Source organism: Oryctolagus cuniculus, chromosome 6 (genome assembly GCF_051225735.1).
Source record: "Oryctolagus cuniculus isolate XC-2025 breed Fujian yellow rabbit chromosome 6, ASM5122573v1, whole genome shotgun sequence".
In the NCBI taxonomy this organism is placed as follows: Eukaryota; Metazoa; Chordata; class Mammalia; order Lagomorpha; family Leporidae; genus Oryctolagus; species Oryctolagus cuniculus.
Genome location: NC_142872.1, coordinates 134,030,523 through 134,054,459, shown reverse-complemented (window position 1 = coordinate 134,054,459; position 23,937 = coordinate 134,030,523). Strand labels below are relative to the sequence as shown.

The 23,937-nt window shown below is 38.8% G+C and overlaps 1 long non-coding RNA gene across 13 annotated transcripts in view; it reads left to right on the top strand.

Annotated features, from left to right (window-relative positions):
- The window catches only part of LOC103348112 (uncharacterized), a 210,480-nt gene that overhangs the window by 173,008 nt on the left and 13,535 nt on the right, over window positions 1-23,937 (top strand). For 10 of the 13 annotated variants that reach the window (XR_016235882.1, XR_011389296.2, XR_016235879.1 and 7 more), the window contains 2 exons: window positions 20,009-20,101; window positions 23,046-23,116. This is a non-coding gene — a long non-coding RNA (uncharacterized LOC103348112). The remainder of the gene's footprint in view (window positions 1-20,008; window positions 20,102-23,045; window positions 23,117-23,937) is intronic. The other 3 variants (XR_016235873.1, XR_016235871.1, XR_016235872.1) reach the window with 1 other exon arrangement.

Genomic DNA, 23,937 nt, shown 5'->3' with positions numbered 1-23,937 from the left:
CCTGTCTGGTACCAGATCTCAGTGGAAATGCTTCCAACTTTTCCCCATTCAATAGGATGTTGGCCGTGGGTTTTTCATAAATTGCTTTGATTATATTGAGAAATGTTCCCTCTATATCCAATTTGCTTAGAGTCTTCATTACCAAAGGGTGTTGTATTTTATAAAATGCTTTCTCTACATCTATTGAGATAATCATATGGTTTTTCTTCGGCAGTCTGTTAATATGGTGTATCACGTTGATTGTTTTGCGAACAGGGATAAATCCCACTTGGTCTGGGTGGATGATCTTTCTGATGTGTTGTTGCATTCTATTGGCGAGAATTTTATTGAGGATTTGCATCTATGTTCATCGGGGAAATTGGTCTGTAATTCTCTTTCAATGCTGCATCTTTTTCAGGATTAGGAATTAAGGTGATGCTGGCTCATAAAAAGAATTTGGGAGGATTTCCTCTTTTTCGATTGTTCTGAATAGTTAGAGAAGAATTGGAATTAGTTCTTCTTTAAATGTCTGGTAGAATTCAGCAGTGAATCCATCTGGTCCTGGGCTTTTCTTTGTTGGGAGGGCCTTTATTATTGTTTCAATTTCTGTCTCAGTTATGGGTCTGTTTAGGTTTTCTATGTCTTCGTGGTTCAATTTAGGTAGGTTGTATGTGTCCAGGAATCTATCCATTTCTGATAGGTTTCCCTGTTTGATGGCATACAAGTCCTTGTAGTAATTTCTGATGATTCTTTTTATTACTGTGGTGTCTGTTGTTACATTTCCTTTTTCATCTCTGATTTTATTGAGTTGGGTCTTTTCTCTTCTTTTTTTAGTTAGTTGGGCCAATGGGATGTCAATTTTGTTTATTTTTTCAAAAAACCAGCTCCTCGTTTGGCTGATTTTTTGTAATTTTTTTTGGATTCAATCCTGTTGATTTCTTCTCTGATTTTAATTATTTATCTTCTTCTACTAGATTTGGGTCTGAATTCCTGCAGATTTTCTAGATCCTTGAGATGAATTGAAAGCTCATCTATTTGGTGCCTTTCCAATTTCTTGATGTAGGCCCCTATTGATATAAACTTTCCTCTTAACACTGCTTTTGCTGTATCCATAAGTTTTGGTATGTTGTGCTGTTATCCTCATTTACTTCCAGAAAGTTTTTTATTTCTCTTTTAATTTCTTCTATGACCCATTGTTCATTCAGGAGCATGTTGTTCAATCTCCATGTGTTTGCGTATGCTCTAGGGATTCCTGAGTTGCTAATTTCCAACTTCATTCCTTTATGGTCTGAGAAGCTGCATCGTATGATTCTAATTCTTTTGAATTTGCTGAGACTTGCTTTATGGCCTAGTATGTGGTCAATCCTAGAGAAGGTTCCATGCACTGCTGAGAAGAATGTAAAATCTTTAGCTGTAGGATTGAAAGTTCTGTATATATCTGTTAGATCCATTTGGGCTATAGTGTTGTTTAAATCTACTGTCTCCTTGTTGATCTTCTGTCCTATTGATCTGTCTATTTCTGAGAGTGGAGTATTGAAGTCCCCCAGTACTATTGTATTGGGGTCTAAGTCTCCCTTTAAGTCCTTTAACAAATCTTTTAAATAAACTGGTGCCCTGTAATTAGGTGCATATACATTGATAATTGTTATATCTTCCTGTTGAATTGATCCCTTAATCATTATGTGTGCCCCTCTTTGTCTCTCTTAATAGTTTTTGTGGTAAAGTCTATGTTGTCCGATATTAAGATAGCTACGCCCACTCTTTTTTCTTTTCTGTTTCCAGCTTTTCACTTTCAGTCTGTATGCATCTTTGTTGGAAAGATGTGTTTCTTGTAAGCAGCAAATAGATGGGTTTTGTTTCTTAACCCAGTCAGCCAATCGGTGTCTTTTAACTGGACAGTTCAGGCCATTAACTTTCAATGTGACTATTGACAAGTAATAACTTTGCCCTGCCATTTGCCAAATATATTTTCTAATATATGCTTTGAATTCCCTGTGATCTTTTGCTGTGAGGTTTCCTTCCTTTACCTTCTTTCATATTGATGACCGTGTTTCTGTGTTTCTGTGTGTAACACATCTTTAAGCATCTTTTGCAGGGCTGGACGAGTGGCGACAAATTCTTTCAATTTCTGTTTGCTATGAAAGGTCTTTATTTCACCTTCATTCCCAAATGATAGCTTTGCAGGATATAATATTCTGGGCTGGCAGTTTTTCTCTCTTAGTACCTGGGCTATAGCTCGCCATTCCCTTCTAGCTTGTAGGGTTTCTGATGAGAAGTCTGCTGTGAGTCTAATTAGAGATCCTCTGAGAGTAATCTGATGTTTCTCTCTTGCACATTTTAGGATCTTTTCTTTATGTTTCACTGTGGTGAGTTTAATTATAACGTGTCATGGTGAGGATCTCTTTTGGTCATGTTCACTAGGGGTTCTATGAGCTTCCTGTACTAGGATGTCTCTGTCCTCCAAACCTGGGAAATTTTCTGCTAGTATCTCACTAAAAAGACATTCTAATCCTTTCTCCCTCTCCATGCCTTCAGGAACTCCTAGAACCCGAATGTTGGTTTTTTTCAATAGTATCCTGTAGATTCCCGTCTAATTTCCTCTTCTTTCCTTTGGTTTGACTGTATACTTTCCTGTTCTCTGTCTTCTAAGTCCGATATTCTCTCTTCTGCTTTACCCATTCTGTTTTTAAGGCTCTCTAATGTGTTTGTCATTTGATCTATTGAATTCTTCATTTCATTATGATCTCTCATCACTATCACAGTTTCATGTTCAACTAGTTGCTTCATTTCATTTTGATTCCTCCTTAATATTTCATTTTCACGAGAGAGATTTTCTATCCTGTCCAGTAAGGATTTCTGTAGTTCAAGAATTTGTTTTTGAGAACTTCTTAATGTTCTTATCAATTTTTTGAGATCCGCTTCTTGCATTTCTTGTATCTCGTCATCTTCATAATCTTGAATTGGGGTGTCTTTATCATTTTGGGGTGTCGTAGTGTCTTCCTTGTTCTTATTACCTCGGTTTTTGCGTTTTTTTGGCATTGTGGAGATATTCTGTGGTTTCTTTGCTGTGGTGCTTTTTCTTGTTATACTATGACTCTAGATTAAGTGGACTATCTGCTTTTGATGGAGCCTTAGAGGCTTGAGATGGGTGTGGCCTGAGAGCTCTGTTGGTTCCTCAGGGTTAAGGGTGTGCCAAAGGTGACACTCCCAGGTTAGGCGTGGTAAATCTCTCTCTCTCTCTTTCTTTCTTTCTTTCTTTCTTTCTTTCTTTCTTTCTTTCTTTCTTTCTTTCATTCAAAAGGGAAGTAATTTCGCACAGCTGAACAGAATTGGAGGTAGTTAGCAGGTGAATGATATACCCACAGGAGCCAGAGATTGGAAGCTCTTTCCCAAGGACCCCACAGGGAATCTGTTCTGCCCTCAGAGTGGGCTCAAATTCTCCTGCAGTCTCCCTCTGGGTTGCCAAGGTTACCGAATTGTAGCATCTCTGGAGAGTACTCACGTGAATTCCACCCCCCCACCCCCAGAGTCAGGTTTTTCTGCTAGGCTCAGGGCCGGTGCAGACCTGAGGTCGCCCTGCTTATGACGTATGTCCAAGATGGCACCTGCTCTTTGTCTTGCTCGCCTTTGAGAGGTGAGCAGAGAGAGAGATACTCGTGTCCATATCGGTCACTTTTTTTTTTCTCTTTCTCTTCTAGTTAGCCTATGAACTTTTCCCCATGGGGTTTCAAGCCTTGTTCCCTCTAGTTGCCTCTTTCCGCTTGCCCGCCAGTGTCTCAGGCTATTGAGGTTCGGCTCACCTCGCGTTCCAGTGCTGGTGTTTTGAGTCTGCCGCTGGTGTCCCAAACTGTGGGCTCCCATGCTCTCCACGCAGGTCCACTGTGAATCACTAGTTCCGGAAGAGTTTCCTCTGCTGTTTCTTCCCCTACTCTTCCTTGAACCTGCAGTATCTCCACTTTTATTAAACTGTCTCTTCCCGGACTATCAGTGTGCCCCCTTCCTATTCTGCCATCTTGCCACTAAGAAAAAAAATTTAAAATAGACTAGAGACCTTAAGAGAAACCACATCAAAAAAGATACATGGATGAGAAATAAGCATATGAATGAAAAGATGTTCCACATCAAATGTGACCAGAGAAATATAAATTAAAACAATAATGCTATAAGCCACATGCCATACACCTGGGTTCAAGACCTGGCCCTGCCTCCTACCTCCAGATTCATACTAATTCAAACCTTGAATACTGTGGCTAAAGGCTCAAGTGGTTGCATCTACACTGAGTTGCCAAATACCAGCTGCAGCCTGGCCCACCCTCAGCCATTGCAGGCATCTGGGGAGTGAAACAGCAGATAGAAGTTCTCCTTATTTCTGTCTGTCTGTCTCTCTCTCTGTTTCTCTCTATTACTCTGCCTTGCAAATAAAAACAGTTAAATAAATAAATTTTTTTCCGTTTTTCTCTCTTCTTTTTTTAACTTTTATTTAATGAATATAAATTTCCAAAGTACAGCTTATGGATTACAATGGCTTCCCCCCAATAAATTCCCTCCCACCCGCAACCCTCCCCTTTCCCACTCCCTCTCCCCTTCCATTCACATCAAGATTCATTTTCAATTCTCTTTATATACAGAAGACCAGTTCAGCATATATTAAGTAAAAAATTAAAACAATGATAAATTACTACACACCAAAATCCAGAATACTGATGACACCAAATTTTGACGAGGATGTAGGGCCACAGGAACACTTGTTTGTTACTGTCACAGCTACTTCAGAAGATAGTTCGGTGATTTCTTATAAAACTAAACAGATTTTTGCCATGCAATCCAGAAGTCATGATCCTTGGTGTGTACCCAAGGGAGTTGAAAAGTATGTCCACACACAACTCTGCACAAGGATGTTTATAGTATTTGCCAAATTGGAAGCAACCAAGATGTCCCTCAGTGGGTGACTTGATAAACAATCCACAGCACATAGAGACAACGGATTTTTATTCAGGACTAAAAAGAAACAAGCTATTAAACGATGAAAAGACATGGAGGAAACTTAAAGGATATTACTAGGTGAAAGAAACCAATCTGAAAATGTTACTTACTATATGATTCTAACTATATGACATTCTGGAGAAAGGAAAGCCATGGGACAGTAAAAAAGATCCAGAGTGGCCAGAGGTTCGAAGAGGAGAGAAGGATGAATCAGTAGTGCACAGAGGATTTTTAGGACAGTGAAAAAACTCTGTTTGGTGCTATAAAGATGATACATGTCAAATATATCTGTCCCAAACCCAGAGAATTACAACACCAAGAGCAAACCCTACTGTGTGTTTTGGACTTTGGGGAATATTGATTGTGAGTATAGGTTCACCAGTTGTGACAAAGGTAGCACTGTGCAAGGAGATGCTGAATAGGGGAAGTTATACATGGGGACAGGGATATGGATGGGAAATCTCTGAATCTTTTCGTTTTGATCTGAAGCTAAAAATACTTTAAGCAAAAATAATGCCTTAAAGAATAAAAAAATTAAATCTTTTTTAAAAAAAACAAATTTAAGAATAGGTGAGAGAAGTTTTGGAGGCTTCTCTAAAAGAAACTGAAATTGTTTTCACTTGATAGTAGTAACCATGTTTCATAAGAATACATAATTAGCCGTTGTCAAACGGTAACCAGCTATACATTGCATTTTTACTTAAAATATGAAAGTATTTTAAGCAGTTGTAACTGGAAATTTTACTCATTCTCATGATATCCATGCCAATAAGGGAAGGAAAAATTTCATGATGCTATGACATTTGGAAAGGGTCACACAGTGTAGAGAGTGTCAAAACATCACCTCGACAGAGGAGTGCAGCCCCTTGCCAATGCTCAGCGTTTTACTTAGTAAATTTATAGTCCTCCCAATTGGATTCTGGCATTAAATATAGATTTTGTGAGCCTTGTTAAAGTCTTAAATCTAGGAGGCATCTTAAAGAAAACATAGCCTAAAATCCTTCATTTTACTCCTTGAGAAACAGAGACTAAGGTGGGGCTAGAGTTGCCTATGAAGTTGGACATGTAATGGAGTTAGAACCTCAGTTTACTACCAGCCAAGTTGTTTCCCTACAGTTTGGAGAAGGAAGGAGTACGCTGCACAGTGTGAGTGGACAGTGCTTGCTCACATAACTAGAAAGTATGCTATGAGTTATTTTTCCAGGGTGCTCGTCCCTACCACAATCTTAGGTCTAGAACATCAGAACACATTAGGATGGGATGACTGGGACAAGAGAGGGGGTAGCAGACACTTTCATCTGCTTTCGTGAACAGGGGAATTCCTAAATGGGAAACTCCTTCAATGAGCAAGAAATGCTGCAATAATTTTATCAAACATTCAAATTTGCATCTGTGGCAGGGAAATGGTGTCCATTCTTTCCTCTACCTTCAATGATCCAATGTATTTCTTGATTTCATCTGGTTCTTGTCATTTTTGTTCTGTTCCATTAAGAAGTTCCCAAAGAGCATGTCACTAGATTTGAATATGGTGAAGTGTAAAGAGGTACAATTACCACATTCTTGTTGCAAAGAAAGTGCCTTGATAATGGTGATAAGAAGACAATAATAAACATACCCTAAGTACCTGTTTAAGTGATTGAATCTGAATATTGTTTTTGCTCTCCAAAAGCAAATTCAGGAAATGTGTTTTGACTTTTAAACCCCAGAATAGATGAGCTATATTTTAAGTCATTGCTCTTTTTATTATTAGCTATCTCTCTCGTGTATATTTTTAAAATTATTAGTTTTATTTATATTTATGCTTAAAACAGTCCCCTTCTATGACACAATTCGCTGTAGCTTTTCAATAAGTTGGAACCAGAAGTACTGCTGGAAAACCATCACCCTTCATTCTGTGTTTCCAATGAGAAAAATAATTAATTATTAGAAATGTCACTTTGGTGAGGTTACTAACAACCTTAAATTATAGGGAGGTTCCTCTGAAGGGGAAACAAGGATGATAAAACATGTCTACTTGAAATGGCTTCATAGTTTAAGCAAACAGCATAGCCAAAAAAAAAGGTCCCACCCAGCAGGAAATGGTAAGAACAGCCTTAAATTATTCCAGAGAAAAAGACTGTTCCAATAAGGGGGAAAAAATCAACCCACGACATCAATTGAATTTTAACCGAGACTGTCAAAGATTTAGGCTGGAGAAACACAACACTAGGGAATCTGAAATCCTTGAACAGCATTGGAAAATGCCACTCCTATGGAAAAAAGTAGGATAATTCATAAAAAAGATATACATACTGATCATGTGTTGTAATTCAGTTTTTTTTCTCTCACATTGTTTTAAGTATAAAAATGAACAATATCGGCCAGCGCCACGGCTCACGAAGCTAATCCTTTGCCTGGGGCGCTGGCACCCCAGGTTCTAGTCCTTATTGGGGTGCCGGATTCTGTCCTGGTTGCTCCTCTTCCAGTCCAGCTCTGTGCTGTGGCCCGAGAAGTCAGTGGAGGCTGGCCCAAGTGCTTGGGCCCTGCACCCACATGGGAGACCAGGAGGAAGCACCTGGCTCCTGGTTTCGGATTGGCACAGCGTGCCGGCCGTAGCGGCCATTTGGGGGGGTGAACCAATGGAAAAGAAAGACCTTTCTCTCTCTCTCTCTCTCTCTCTCTCTCTCTCTCTCACTGTCTAACTCTGCCTGTCAAAAAATTTTAAAAAATTAAAAAAGAACAATATCAAAATGTAGCCAGTTAATTTATTCCAATGTAATTAAAGTGTACTCACTAGAACACATACTTCCAGATCTTTATACCTCACATCTAACTCATGCTGTGAACTACTAAAATTATCCTGGGGCCAACGCTGTGGCACAGTGGGTTAAAGCCCTGGCCTGCAGCACAGGCATCCCATGTGGGCACTGATTTGAGTCCCAGCTGCTCCACTTCTGATCCAGCTCTCTGCTATGGCCTGGGAAAGCAGTCAAAGATGGCTCAAATCCTCGGGCCCCTGCACCTACCTGGGAGACCCTGAAGAAGCTCCTGGCTCCTGGCTTTGGATAGACGCAGCTCCAGCCATTGAGGCCATCTGGGGAGTGAACTAGCAGATAGAAGACCTCTCTCTCTCTGCCTCTGCCTCTCTGTTACTCAGCCTTTCAAATAAATAAATAAGTCTTTAAAAAATTATCCTTATCAAAATACCATGACATCCTGAAAAATGATCATAATTGTAGTACCTTTTCCTCCAGTTTTAGCATGAAATAACAACCAGGAACTAGAAGTTGATATAATGGCAAGAACTGGAGACTCCAAAGTTAATTTAAATGTTGACATCCTACTCAACAATCAGTGACCTTGGATAGGCTATTTAGCTTCTCTGAGGCTCAGTTTTCTTTGTCTATAATGTGGCATATAATGTGTCTGTATCTATAATGTGTCTATAATGGGATTTACCCTATGCTTCTCCTTTATCACTTAAGCAGGATTGCACGTATCATGGCCAAGTGCATAGTAGATGCTCATATAGTGTTTATTTCTTCCATTTTATGATTAGGATGCAACCTAAATTGAAACCTGAATATTTTTAAATCCAGGCCAATGCTCTTTTCCAAGAGATAACACAAACTGGTTTTTTTTTTTAAGATTTATTTATTTATTTGAAAGTCAGAGTTACACAGAGAAGGAAAGGTAGAGAGAAAGAGGGAGAATCTTCCATCCACTGGTTCACTCCCCAATTGGCTGCATGGCTAGAGCTGTACTGATCCACAGTCAGGAGTGAGGAGCTTCTTCTGGGTCTCCCACGTAGGTGCAGGAGCCCAAGGACTTGGGCCATCTTATGCTTTCCCAGGCTATACCAGAGAGCTGGATCGGAAGAGGAGCAACCGGGACTAGAACCGGCACCCATATGGGATGCCAGCTCTGCAGGCGGTGGCTTTACCTACTGCACCACAGTACCAGCCCCACACAAACTGTTGCAATAAGTGGAAGGGCCACCCTGAGAAGAAGGCTGGAGAAATAAGTTTTGTCTAAGGAAAAAGAAGCCCCAGGCTGCTCACATGAAGAATGTGATAAGCAAGAAAAAGCCCGTCTGTGTAACCAGTATGGAAGTGATGCCTAGCCTCCTGCATCACTGACGTCTAGTGTATCGTCGGAATTATCTTGGTGGGCACACAGCTGCTGTAACACACTTTTTTGTGCTGTGCTCTGCCTTGCATTCTAAAGACGTTTTCTTGTAAATCTCAAATTTTCTCACTGAATCTGGTAACTTATTTTTTCTATTTATAAATAATTTAAAATCTCGATGTAGACTGTTGAAACATTTAATTTACAAAATATATGAGTAATAGCTAAGGAACCTGATGAGCATTTGTATAGAATACTGCCACCTTTTGGTTAGTTTTTAATGGGAAAGGAATATGTTTAAAATAATCAATCTAGAAATACATTTTTATAAAACTCAGAATGGGCTAGACACAAGCTATATAAAATATATTTAATTTTATTTACTCCATTAGTAGTTGGATATAATATTATCTGGTCAAGCCAAAAGGATTTTCCTTTTTATTTTCTACTTTATTTCTGGAAAGTGTTCTGAGATATATTTACACTATATTTAGCAGGAACTGGAAACATTTAAAATCTCGGTCTTGTCCTGTGATGTAAAAGGGCATAGTCACTGAAGATGGCCACTCCTACTGGAGGGATCATGCTCAGGAAAACTGAAGTATCTTAATCAGCAAACCAAAGCTTCACCACATTTTACCACGTGTCATTACTCATGCATTCCCATATGAGGTTTGTATGTGTATTTTAATTTCATTTCTGGACCTGTTTTTAAGAGTGTGGCTTTATATTTATTATCACTTATTTACAGATGAGGGAATTTCAACTTAGAGATTTAGTACATAAAATGTCACAATTTTAGTAAGACAACAAGGTCCTGAAACCCTGTCTGATGATTCCAGAAGCATTCCTCATATAGAGCTACAGAGGATTCCTAAAATAGATATATTCATTCCTAATTCATTTTCTAGAATACAAAACAAGACTTGCCACGACAGATCAGTGGGAGGCTCCCATTTTATTCATCTGCTAACCCTTGAAAATTCCACGTATTCGGGGCCAGTGCTGAGATGTAACGAGTAAAGCCGCCGCCTGCAGTGCCAGCATCCCATATGGGCACCAGTTTGAGTCCCAGCTGCTGCACTTCCAATCCAGCTCTCTGCTATGGCCTGGGAAAGAAGTAGAAGATGGCCCAAGTCCTTGGACCCCTGCACCCACATAGGAAGACCCAGAGGAAGCTCCTGTCTCTTGGCTTCGGATCAGCGCAGCTCAGGCTGTTGTGGCCAATTGGGGAGTGAACCAGCAGATGGAAGACCTCTCTCATTCTCTGCCTCTCCTCTTTCTTGTAACTCTGACTTCCAATAAGTAAAATATGTTAAAAAAAAAAAAAAAGAAGAAGAAGAAAGAAAATTCCATGTATTCCCAATGAATTCAATCCACTTGTTCATCCTGTAATCTCTAACTTAACTTCTCTTGAATTCAGAGTCCAAATGTATATTGCTAACTTCTGACTAGATGTCTCCACTTGGATGTTCCACCATCACAGCGATTGAACATGACTAAACTGGATGCTCCGTTCCTGACATGATTTCTTCTTCCAAACTTTCCCCCAAATCACTCTTGATTTTTCTGTCTTCCTCTTCCCTCACGTCCTGCCTTTTACACAATCCTGTTGTTTATATAATTGAGTCAGTCAGTATTTATAGGGTCCCACCATGCCCCCAAGTACAGGATTAAGAGTATCAAGAGGAATCACTGCCTCTTAGTGAATGATTTCAAATTCTTCTTTAACATCTTTCTTTTTTTTCCTTTTTTTAAAAACTTCTATTTAATAAATATAAATTTTGAAAGTACAACTTTTGTAACATCTTTCATGTCTAATACTTTCTTTCCCTTTCCTCTGCGATTCTTTTAATCCAGTTTGTAGTCTTATCAGGCCTGAACCCTGGCAGACGTTTCCAACTGGTAATGTCTCTGCTTCTGTTTTGCTACTCATTCCTAGTCTTCGCCCCATTCCTTATGCTCTGTCTAATCTTTAAATTAACTACCAACAGAAGAATCTTCCTGAACCCTTCTTTGCAATGACCTTCTTTGCTCATATGCCATTAATGACTGGTATAGCTGTCAGAATTGTTTTCAAATATACTAGCTGTTGTGCAAAGGTATCAACAATGCTCTTCTTTTTCAGCCTCATTTCCTACCACAGGAATGCCTCTCAAAGCATGATCTTCTGATTGCCCCAATCAGAGTTACATAGGTATTTTATTAGTGATTAAGATGTCTTGCATTTGAGAAGTTGGAAAGCAGTCCCTGACACCCAAAAGCTAGTCTGGTGCTCACAGTCAGGCCATGGTGTTCTATTGAATACAGAAATTTCACAGAATTCCAACATCACACAAAGCAACATGGTGCTGTGACCAATCTGTAATCAAGTCCTAATCACAAGTCACCAAATATTCCCTACTCTGGCTGGTATGAATAATCACTGCATCTTTTCCAATTTGGATTGTTTGGTTTTTCCCACTTCCCAGGTAAAAATTATTAAGGTACCCAATCATAACATCATCCTTGATTCCTGACAGCCATCTAATCTGGATCAAATTCCTTTTCCTCAGACCCTCCCCAGAAACACCTTGCACAAGCCCAATTCTTTCCAACACCCTCTCACTAAGACACTCCCTAGTTTTCCATGGTGTGTGGTTTCCCTCTTTGCAATGAAATCAAACTTTCACATACCTTCTGGCATTTTAAAGAAAGCATGAATTCTTTTACTAAGTTCCTCAAATTGAGGTTGGGAACCATCGCTGTAGCCAAGCTATTCCCCATGTTTTTCTGTAAGCAAGTCAATTCTTCCTATCCTTCAAAGATCACTTATGTCTCTCTTCATCATTTCCCCTTCACTGAACTCATAGTAATGACACCCTCTTGGAACTAATTACAAGACATTGTGCTACTCCTGATCCTTCAACTTTCATTGCATGGCTTTCTTTGCAAAAGCTGTGGCTGTTCAACATCAGGTCCTCACAAGAAAAACCGGGTCTATTCATTATCAACAGAAGAATTTTCTTGAACCCTGTTTTTCAAGGTTGGTTCTTTGCTGATACACCTTCTGGGCTGCTATTTCTGGCAGAATAAAGCTCAAACATTTCAGCCTGTTGTGAATGAGCAAACTGGGCTGTTTAATATCTCACCCTTCAGAGCAAGATAAGAGAGAGTGAGTTCCAGGAATATGAGGTCTCTTTGCCAGGACCAAAACTACCAGGGGTCCCCTAGGAAGGTTCCAAAGGCCAAGAGGGGGGAAAACCTGGCTTCAGTGAATGTAGAGGAGGAAGGTAATAAATGAAGTAATGAATGAAAAATCATTACTAAAATCTCGTGCCCCTAGCAGAATTATTTATCACCAGACATGCTTGCATAGCCCTATTTTGTTGATTTTGTTTCTTTCAGGTCTTTTCTTTATCTTTTTTAATGAAAGCATATACATAATAACTTTTTTTGAAAACGCATAACTTCTTACCTCCAATTTATCTATCCTTTTATTTATTCCACAAGTATTCTGGGTGCCATGCTAGGGACTGACAGCACAAAATTTATCAAGAAAGGTCACTGATCTCATTAAAAGCCAAGAATTTATTCGTGGAAATAGATAATTACATATGGAATTAAACTATGTTAAGTATGGAACAAAAGACTATCGGGAGGATTATGTGGAAGGAATTCCTAGAAGAAGCATCATTAAACAGACACCCAATGAATTAGCAAGATATAGTCATTTTATAGAATTGTGGTGAATCATTTAAGACATGTGTGTTAGCTTCTTTTAGAAATACACTTTCCATATCCATTTGTTCAGATGAAAATTTTTAGAGACCAAGGTTATAGAATTATTTTATAAAGTTTTCCTTTTAATATACTGACAATTGCTAGCCGCATGCTTTTAAAATACACCATTTTCCCATCTCTCCAACATTTATGTGTTCTCTATCCTTTTATCTGAGTGAATTTTTCTGTCCTGAAAATTCTGCATAGGGAGGCTTTTACGTAATAAAAAAAAAAAACAGATACTGCACTGGACAGTATCATGACACATTACTGGTAAAATTGCTTTTAAACATGCTCAGGGCTTCCACAGCTTATGTATAATATTGCTTAATTACTTTTTTCTAATATTTTATAAACTGCATGGAGAGAAAACAAAAGGAAAGAGGAGCTTATGTCTGTCCTCTATGCCTTGTACCTTTCTTCACACCACATGATAATGTTCACAATATAAGAAAATGATAATATAGCTCAAGGAAAAGCTGGAAAGAACATAGTAATGTAGAAGGGCAGAAGAGGGTAGAAGCAAATTACCCAGAGGACTCTGGATTTCACTGGAGATAAGATGGTGGCCACTTGAAATGATTCATGTATAGTGATCCAAAATTCTTGTGGTTTCGAAGAAGGTATACAGAAATAATTCCACATATGCTCACATTTCAAGTATGAAATTGTGGTTGGAGGGGGATCATTGAAGGAGACATGATCCTTTCCTTAAGCATTCTGTAGTCTAACTAAGGCGACAAGGCTCAAGAACAAGAAACAACCTGGTAGCAATTAACTGCCAGGCATGAAGTGCTGAGAGCCTGAACTGTGATGGTAGCAGAATCAAAGAGAAGAAACAGGAGCATGTCTTTTGAGTCTGGAGTTACTCTTTATATACTTACCTATATATTTTTTAGAATTATAGACAGTGAGAGAGAGAGAGAGACAGAGAAAGGTCTACCTCCCGTTTGTTCACTCCCCAAATGGCCGCTACGGCCGGCGCTACGCCGATCCAAAGCCAGGAGCCAGGTGCTTCTTCCTGGTCTCCCATGCAGGTGCAGGGGCCCAAGCACTTGAGCCATCCTCCACAGCAGAGAGCTGAACTGGAAGAGGACAGGGACTAGAACCCGGTGCCCATATGGGATGCCTGCACCGCAGGTGGAGGATTAACCAAGTGAGCCATGGTGCCGACCCCTATATTTACCTAAATCAATTCATTCAAAAATATAAGTACCTGGTATGGGCATGCTCATATTTCATATCAGAGTGCCTGGGTTTAAGTCCTGATTGTACTTCTGCTGCCAGCTTCCTTCTAACACACATCCTGAGACACAGCAGGTGATGGCTCAAATACTCCTGCCCAGCCCTGGCTGTTACAGGTATTTGTGGAGTGAACCAGAAGTTGGGAGCACTCTCCATCTGTTTCTCACTCTCTCTGCCTTTCAAATAAATAAATATAAAAAAATTAAAAGGCAATTTCTAGGGAGTCATAGTGATGCCTATTTAATTGATTGGTCTTTGGTAACTATGACAACTTCCATATCAAATGTCTCAGAGTCTCCCAGTTTGTGAGATGATTCTAGGTTCTCTGTAGCTGTGTCCATTAAGACTAAATTCCCTGGCATCCTCTACCAGCCTTTGAGATTTGAAACTGAGGTATGACTGTGTCTAAAGTGTACGTATTTTGCTGGTTCTCTGATCCTCCAGGCTTTACGTGCTGGCTGTTGAGAACACTTTAACTGATGTGCTTAATTAAATGTGACATGTTCCTGTGTAGTGGTCTTGCCTGATTGGATTCCTAGCTCTCTTTGCAGGCTAGACTGTATTACTTACATAACAAAGTGCCCCAAAATTTAGTGACTTAAAACAACAAACATTTAAAACAAGCAAACAAAGAAACAAACATTCGTTATCTTACATGGTTCTTCAGGATCAAAAAAGCATACTGCTTATTATATTATACACCTAATTCTATTCATTAAAACTTGTCACTGAATCTAGACCTTACTTTATGGGAGCAGATTACACAAGGATGAGAATACCAACAGTCAGGGACTTCTGCAACGGTTCTAGGGGCTGCATATCAAACACCCCTTTATTTTTTTAAGATTTATTTTATTTATTTGAAAGGCAAGTTAAAAGGAGAGAAAGAGAGGGAGAGGGAGAGAGAGAGAGAGAGAATTTCCTCCATCTGACGGTTCACTCCCCAAATGGCCTTAGTGGCCGGGGCTGGGCCAACCAAGCCAAAGCCAAAAGACTGGAACTCCACCCAGCTCTCCCAGATGGCTGCAGATACTCAAGCACTTGGGCCATCCTCTGCTGCTTTACCAAGTGCATTAGCAGAGAGAGTTGGATCAGAATCAGAGTATCCGGGACGCAAACCAGCACTCATGGGATGCTGGCAGCCAGCAGGCAGCTTAACCAGCTGCACCCCAAAACTGACCCTAGTCACCTTTATTTTATTTGTATTTATTAACTCATCATCACCTGGAGTGAATTCTCATCTAATCTGCTTGCCTGTGAAGCTATATACAATTAATATTTCATATTTAGACTCAAAATAAGATTTCTCCTTCCTCCTACTGACAGATTTTACTCTTTGGAGAATGAAAATATACTTGTCTTCTCCCCACTCCAGTTGTCTTCCACTGAAAGCTGTAGGTTACCATTTCTTCCTGATTTTGATTTGTAAGATTGTCAGGATAATAACACCAGCATTCCATAAACTCACAATGTCAAAGAGAAAATGGAGAATTCTTTCTGTTCCTTACTGCCAACTGAAAATATTCATATCCAAGTCCTTCGCCACTCAGTCAACAAGCCAACCCCAATTCACTGTGGAAGTAAGCAATTGCCAAACATTTTCTCCTTTTACTTATATCAAATAAATGAAGATCTGTATTAATCTGAACATTGGTTTATTTCATATGTAATTGAAATAATTTGAGGTTTGAGTCTTCAGTGTTTAGGGGAAGACAAAATTCACCAGCTTAAACAACAATTCAACATGGCTTGACTCTGGGCAAGATTCTTTTAAGTCAAGCATAAATTGAATATTGGAAGCCAGGACTAAATTGTGTATGAGCATCTAAGGTCCTGGACGCTGCCATTCACTCAGGAGTTTACAGACTGTGTTCATGTTAGATAGAGCATGGTTCCTGAAACCACAACTGTTGTTAGAAAGCAGACAGTCTTATAACCCCCTCATGGCTTTAATTAGTGATTTTGTCCTTTTTTTGATTATTATGATGTCTACTTTGACAGCACTTAAAGAATCATGTGGTAAGGAGATGATGCTAAAATACCCACAATGAGATTTTTTGGCCAGGCGTCTCCATCATAGATTTTGATGCAGGTCATTGGTCCATTATATGAATAGACTGAAGATAGGACTCTATTCTCAATCCACTATAGCTATGTTAACTTCAGAACATCTCTGAGCTTAGTTTCTGTAATGAATACCGAAATTTCAGATAAATTTTAATGATTCGAGTGTAGTGACATACAAATGAAAATGCTGGCACATGGTACGCATTCAGGATATTTTGGTCTTTTTTGTTTTATCAAAATGTACTGGGTATAATTCTGTCAAGGACCTTTTTAACATAGCCATTGCTTCAGTTTCTGGCTCAGCTGAAGAATCTGGGTGTGGAAGAAAGCTTTCTACTTTCTACATCAGGACATTATATTGTTAACTGTATTCTGGACACTTAAGAGAGAATTGAGCTGAATATTTAAGTGCTCCCTGAAGTCAAAGCACGATTTAGGAAATTATGTATATGAGAATGTTATGCTGCAACGTGATACATTAAGTCCCAGTGAAGCTGTGGTTCCTAATTCAGACTGTATTAAGTTTCTCTGCTTAAATTTTATTACAGTGCAGATCATCGATATCAAGTGAATCAAGCCAAGTATGAAAGCATCGCTAATAAGAGGAAAACATTTTAATGTATTAAGAAACCACTCTAGAAATTTTACAGAAAATACTCCACTTACTTTGGAGACATTTGCTGGAAAGTTGCTAATGTTGAATTTTATATTAATTTATATTTACAAATGCTTTGCAATCACATTTATTTCTCATCTCCCAAGATTTTCGATTGTTAATCAAACCAAACCAAACCACCAACCTAGAGAAGTAATTGTGCTGAAGTAGATGACATCATTACTCCACATCACAATCGAAATTTTCAGATAATTTGGCTTATGATCTCTTGTAGAGTTCTATCCACTATCAAAAAAAAGTCAAGCTGCAGTCTTGAATCTTTGCAAACACTTTTTCTCCCAATAATTGAACACTATAATGTCTCTCACACCTCATTCTCTTTGCCCACAGAGTCAAAAAGAAGAGTTAGCAAACTCTGTGTACCTGCCAAGCCATTTATTGTTATACCAGAAACTTGCACGCCAATGCCTTTCCTACTAGAACTTAATGTAATGCCATGCTTGTCAAACAATTTTGGTTTCCTTGACACATCAATGCTCCATATAACTGTGCCCAGTCTTTTTCATCTCACATTACTCAAACATCCGAAAGACCAGTGTGTAAATCAAGGTTCAGTTTTTTTTTTTTAATTCACAATGATAAAGGTGATGATTAAGGTAATACCGTTTCTCATTTTGAAAATGAATGCATTTTATCCCTGTACACCAATTTATGAGGAAGCCTCGGGGGAAGCGAAAGGCTGTTTGGTAAACAAAGGAACAGAGTATGGAAACTTAGATAACATTACTGATTAATATCTTTAAGCTATGATTGTCTGACACTCCTCTTCACTAAAGACCATGCTGCTGAATAGGTTGAATACTTGACCACTTCACTAAGAGACAGTGCTTGATAACCGTATACCCAAGCTTTTATAGTACTACTGCCTCTCTCTTTCAGGACTTCACACACACTGGAAAACATGGGATTTAGTATTTATTTATAGTATGTCTTTCTTCTACTCAAAAACAGTATGATCACTTATACTTAGGCATTCTTAACTCAATCATAATCGTCTTGATAATTACTGGATATTCTTGTGTCACTTTAATTACCATTTGCAGATAACCATACCTACTGATGGTTATGCCATATTATTTACCAAAGTGCATCATGAGATTGTTGCCATCTACTTCATGTCCTCTTAATGTACCTGTAGCTATGATACCACTGTTGTAAAAGTTAATGTGAAACCACCTTGTCTCTATAGCAGTGAATTTTTTTTCTTTCTAACATGGGGAATTTTTGCTTTAGTGCCTATGGGAATTTACTGAGCTATTTGGAATCACATACAAACTAGAAGCATGAGGGAATTAACACAGTGGAAAACAAGAGTCTCCCCTCACCCATCCTTTGAGCAGACAATTCTGAGATGTAATTCTCATAGCTCCTTAAACTGTACTCTTATGATAAAAATTGTATCAGTTGATGTTTTATGTTAATTAAGATGAACGCATTTTTTCGAAGCTCAACAAATGTAGGATTTAGGGGTGTTTTTGTTATGTCCATTTTCACATTGGCAAGTAGACATACCATCATGACTTTTAGAAATATTTTATCAACTACCAAATCAAGATGCATATTTTCCAGAATATCAAAGCCAATCTAAAATATTTGGACAATTTAAAAAATAAACACAGTATGAGAAAAATTTTACCAAGAAAAATAAGTAACTTTTTTATTTATTTATTTATTTTTGGACAGGCAGAGTGGACAGTGAGAGAGAGAGAGAGACAGAGAGAAAGGTCTTCCTTTTGCCGTTGGTTCACCCTCCAATGGCCGCTGCGGCCTGCGCGCTACGGCTGGCGCATCGCTCTGCTCCGAAGCCAGGAGCCAGGTGCTTCTCCTGGTCTCCCATGGGGTGCAGGGCCATCCTCCACTGCACTCCCTGGCCACAGCAGAGAGCTGGCCTGGAAGAGGGGCAACCGGGACAGAATCCGGCGCCCCGACCAGGACTAGAACCCGGTGTGCCGGCGCCGCAAGGCGGAGGATTAGCCTAGTGAGCCGCGGCGCCGGCCGAAAAATAAGTAAATTAAGTGTTCAATTGTCTTCCTATTCTCTTTCAATGTTTTAGCATGAAAAAGTGAAAAACTGGGAAACTTGCTCATATAAATTATTTTTCCTCTTCTTAATTTATAGAAGCACGTTATGAAATTAGTCAAAAAAATACTATTGCATTATAAATATAAAATATATATAATAACCAGTAGATGACATGGCCTTTGAATTTATCTAAAGATGATTTTCAATTTAAAACTTTCCCCTAAATATTGATAGAAAATCAGACATCAACCAAACATTTTGGCAACACTAAGGAATTATTTTTAAAAGCAGTATGCAAACCCTCATTTTTCATTTTATCATCCTAATTTAGAGAAGATGGAAAATACAATACTCAGTCCCCAATGAAATATTAACTCCTCAAACTAGGCTGCTTTACAATAAAAAGTTCTGCATGTGAGTCCTGTGTACTTAGTTAATATTACAATGTGGAGTGTAATTTCAGAATTTCCTGATTCATACTAAAATTACAAGTGAATTAGTTTAATATGTTATAGGCATTTTGGAAGACTGTTCTTAAAATTTTCAAAGTATAGGATTGTTATTTATCTGGAAGGAAGAATTTACCATTTGACAATAATTCTCTGTATGCCTTTACTTGGATAAAGGTTTTGATTGGGCATAACCATGACTTTTCCTTACATATAAATTGAACAATTTTGTGAACGTTTCTCTTTTTTTTCTCTTCTGCTCACAATAGCAAAACCAAGCACTATACCCTCTCTTTTTCTCTGTTCCAGATTCACTAAAGTAACAGGTCTAATCCTAGGCATCTTGAAGAGTTACCCAATCACCACAGTTATTTTAAACAGAGTGAGCTTTTGTCTCAGCACTCAAATATGTTTAATGTTCTGCAATAATCCAGTTGTATTTAGTCTTTATTCTGTGTATTATTGCTGTTTGCATTTTATTTCTTTGTTTTTTTGTGGCCCTACACCTTCACAGGGCATTCTGGAAATGGGAATTGATGAAGTCTTGCTCAAATAATAAGTCTTATCATACTCCCAAATTTATTCTGAAGGTGTAACAGGTTATATTCAGATCCATAGATTGGCAGACATAAACTTTATCTTTGAAAATGATGAATATAATTTTATATTCACATGATCATAAGAAACATTAAATTTTCTTGTTTCTTATTTTTCACAGCAACAATTCATGACATCTGAAATTGAGAGCATATGGATGGCATTATCTGAAACTTGCTAGAAGTAAAAAAAATTCAATAAAGAAAGTGAAGAGGTAATTTTATAATTATCAAAATCTAATTTTAGGTTATATAAAATGATCAGAGCGACTAGTATTTACTGAGAACTTGCTAGTCATCTATGACAAAAGTGATTAGATCACTTCAGTCATTTTCTCTCTACTGGGTCACTTCCATCTAATTTCCCACTTTTGAAAAATTCTTTGTGTTTTTTCCCTCAAGCTAACTTATTTTTCTCTCCTTTCCATTTATAGAAAACATATTAAAAGCAGCCAGTGTCACCATCCTCACTTTCTTTCCTCCCATTGCTATGTTTCATCATGTTTTCATCTCCTCCACTCTACTAAAAATACATTCTTCAAGGTCACTGATTCTTGCTGGCTCCAGTGGTCTAGCCTCAGTCCTCAACTTATCGCCCCTCTCTTGGAGCAGCATTTACGATAATCAATCAAACTCTATTTCCTGATATACTTTTTTCTTTTGGATTCAGAGATATCACACACTTTTGCTTTCCCTTCTGTTAACTGACCACTTTCTTTTTTCATCTCCATTCCTAGCTTTTTCTGCTCTTCTTCTAAAATTTTAAGTGCCCCACAGACCAATCCTTGCTGAAATTTCAGATTTCATTACTACTGCAGTGTGGAACTCTGGGCTCTGTGGGTCTAGAGATCCTGCTTCCCAAAGGGAGGACATTTCCAAAAGGGATATAAGAAAAATTCAGTTGAACTATAAACTCCATTGCATGAGCACCTTGCTGGGAACCAGTCTGCAAGATTTGAAGTCATTACTTTTGCAGAGAAAATTGACTCTGATCCTCAGGAGAAGGTAGGACTTTTTGGAATATGTGTGGAATATAGGTGATCTACTTGGGTGACCCTTGCTCTCCCTTCCCCAGTTCTGGTGAGTTCTGATGGTAAGTTACAAATGTGGTAGCTCTGGTCAGAGAAGGGCATAGTGAGCTGTGATTCAGATACCCCAGAGAAGGTAGCAGGGTCATGCCTCTTGGTGAGCCCTTTGAGACCAGCAGAGATAACTTGCTGAGAGTGAGGATCCAGAATACACCGTAAAGAAAGAAGAGCCCCAGTACTAGCTGTGGCCCTGTGACCAGTTGCAGCAGTGGGAATTCTAGCTTGTCCCACTGACCTTCCTTTTCCATGTTTCTCTCAGGAAAAGGAGTTCATGAAGAGCTGCTTGCACAACCAATGCAAATATTGAGTAGTACAAAGGGTGGATGATGGTAGACATTAGGATTTATATTCCCAAATACTGGAAATGCTGTTGGAAGATGGTCTTCAGCTGTCAGCATCCTATAGGGACTTCCTCAGTTAAAGAAAACTGCTTTGCTCAAGATCATGCCTGCTTCCCGGGAAAACTTGTATCTAACGACCAATCAACATAGGGTCATAAAGGTCCAATTCCAGTGCCCTAACTCAAGACATTTTTGAAGGACTAGCCCATCTGCAGAGCTACCTATATGATCAGCTGCAGCTTTGCTGGAACTGCATTGCAGCTCAGCTTCTACCTTTGCCCAAACTTTCTTCATTCTTGCTTCTACAAGTGTTGATACAGAAACCATCACTCAACAAACCTCATATAACCTAATCTCCATTTCAAGGTCTGCTTCTGAGGAAACCCATCCGAGACAATAGGATATTTTAGTGTGATTGATAGAAGAATGTCAGCAGTTGATATTCTTGGGCTGTTGACTGTCAGTCTCTCGTTTACCTTTCCCAGATTATGTTCTGTGTGGCAGTAAGTAGAGTGGCTGTTGAGGCTGTATTTCCTTAGCTCTCTTACCAACTATCTTCCATTTAGGTTTTCCAATGAGAGACAGCAGTGGGAGATCAGAGAGCAGGAACAAGACAGGTTATTTCTACACCTTTCTCTGCTTTTGGTGGTATCTTGGCATTTCTGAAAGGAAATGCAAGTCCTTTTTCCTTCTTGCATCCCCATCCATGCCACTTGGACTCCTACTGGGCAGCCTATGCTATGAACTGAAATCACTATGTAATTATAACCCAATAGAAATCTAATTCCCAAACATACTAAATTGCTTTGTGCATGTTTCACACATGTTCCTTTTGCTTAGAAAAGCCAGGCTGTTCTTGTAATCTCAGTCCGACAAACTCATAGCCATCTCTCAAAACTTAGCCTAGGTTTCACCACCTCCTTGAAGCCTCTCTAATACACTCTGCTCCCTCAATCCCAAACATATGTTTCTTTTGAATCTTAGACTTCCATCTATCAAGTAACTTGTTCTAATAATTCTTAATTACATATTCATTTGCCTGAGAATAACTGAGATTTCTGTAAGGGCAAGATTGGTCTGGAGGCAGGCATCCCATATCCAAGTGTCTAGGCTTGAGTCCTGCCTCCACTTCCCATACAGATGCTTGCCAGTATATCCCCTGGAAGGCAGCAGATGATAGCTCAGGTACTTGGGTCCCTGCCATTCACATGGGAGACCTGGGTAGTGTTTCTGGCTTTAGCCTGGACCAGCTCCAACTGTTAGGGCATTTGAAACAACTGAAATTGTTGAAAGAGATTTTGTCTGTCTGTCTGTCTGTCTGTTTCTCATTCTGGCTTTCAAATAAATAAAAATAAATATTGGTCTGAATGTTTATCTTTTTATCTCTAATGTCTAATGTTAATACAGTACATCTTATATGGTTGTCTGTTATTATGAATGAATGGCACAGAATCAGGCTTCTGTCAGACACAAGTAAAATGTTTACATGGCATAGATTGGAAGGTATGGATTTCGGAGTCATAGTGTCCTGGAATAGAGACTTAACTCTCAATTTAATAAGAACTTTGTGAAATGACCTTGGGTAAATTGCTTTACTACTCCAAGCCTCATTTCCTTTAGTTATAAAATGGAAATGATAATAACACCAATTTTGTAAGATTGTTATAAGCATTAAAAATAATATTCGTAATGGAAATGCTATAATTAAACTTCATTCTCATTTGTTGCAGCCTGCCGTGAAGTAGACAGAATGCTGAAGATTTTCACTTGTAATTCTCATTCAGACCTCCCAACAAACTTGGTAAGTCGATTGCAATTCCATAAAAATCAAAGAGCAACAAAAAACTTAGACTCACACCATTTATTTACTCATCTGATGTTACACAGTGTGTCACTATTGGTTATGCCAAGTTGCAGTAATTAAAGCAATCCTGAGATTTCAGTGGATTAACAGATAAAAAGTTGACTTTTGACACATCCCAAGTGTGCTGTTAGTCCAGTGGTTCTCCTGGGTCCCTTCATTACAGCTTTTCTTCAGGGATCTAAGGCTGCCTTTGGCATGTGACTAGGCCATCCTGAACACATGGTTCTAGTTCACTGCAGCAGGGAATGAGCAGCCTGGGAGATTGTACTTTGACTTTCGAGTACATCAATCAACTGATGCGCACCACTTCTAACATCCTAGCACATTCATCAGAACTGGTCATGTGGTCTGCCCAATTCCAAAGAAGATGTGAAATTGGAGGGACACAGGGTTACTAAATGAATAGTAAGCATTTCTGCCATACCTGGCTGGGAGGTGAGATTCAATGTGGTCCTATGAAGGCCTCAAATGCTTCAAACCTAGGTTTGACAAATAAAATAAAGGACATTTGCTTAAATTTGAATTTCAAACAAATGGTGAATATTTTTAGTATGTCTATAGCCCGTGCAATGTTTGGGATATGCTTATATCAAAAAATAAGAGTTATTTACCTGAAATTCAAATTTTTGTTTGTTAAATCTGGCAACCTTATCCAAAGGCCATGCATTTCATATGTGACTGAAAACTGTTACTAATGTGAAATGGAGAACTATTGCCTCCACTTAGAGGTATTTAAAATCATATTTAAAATTTTCCAG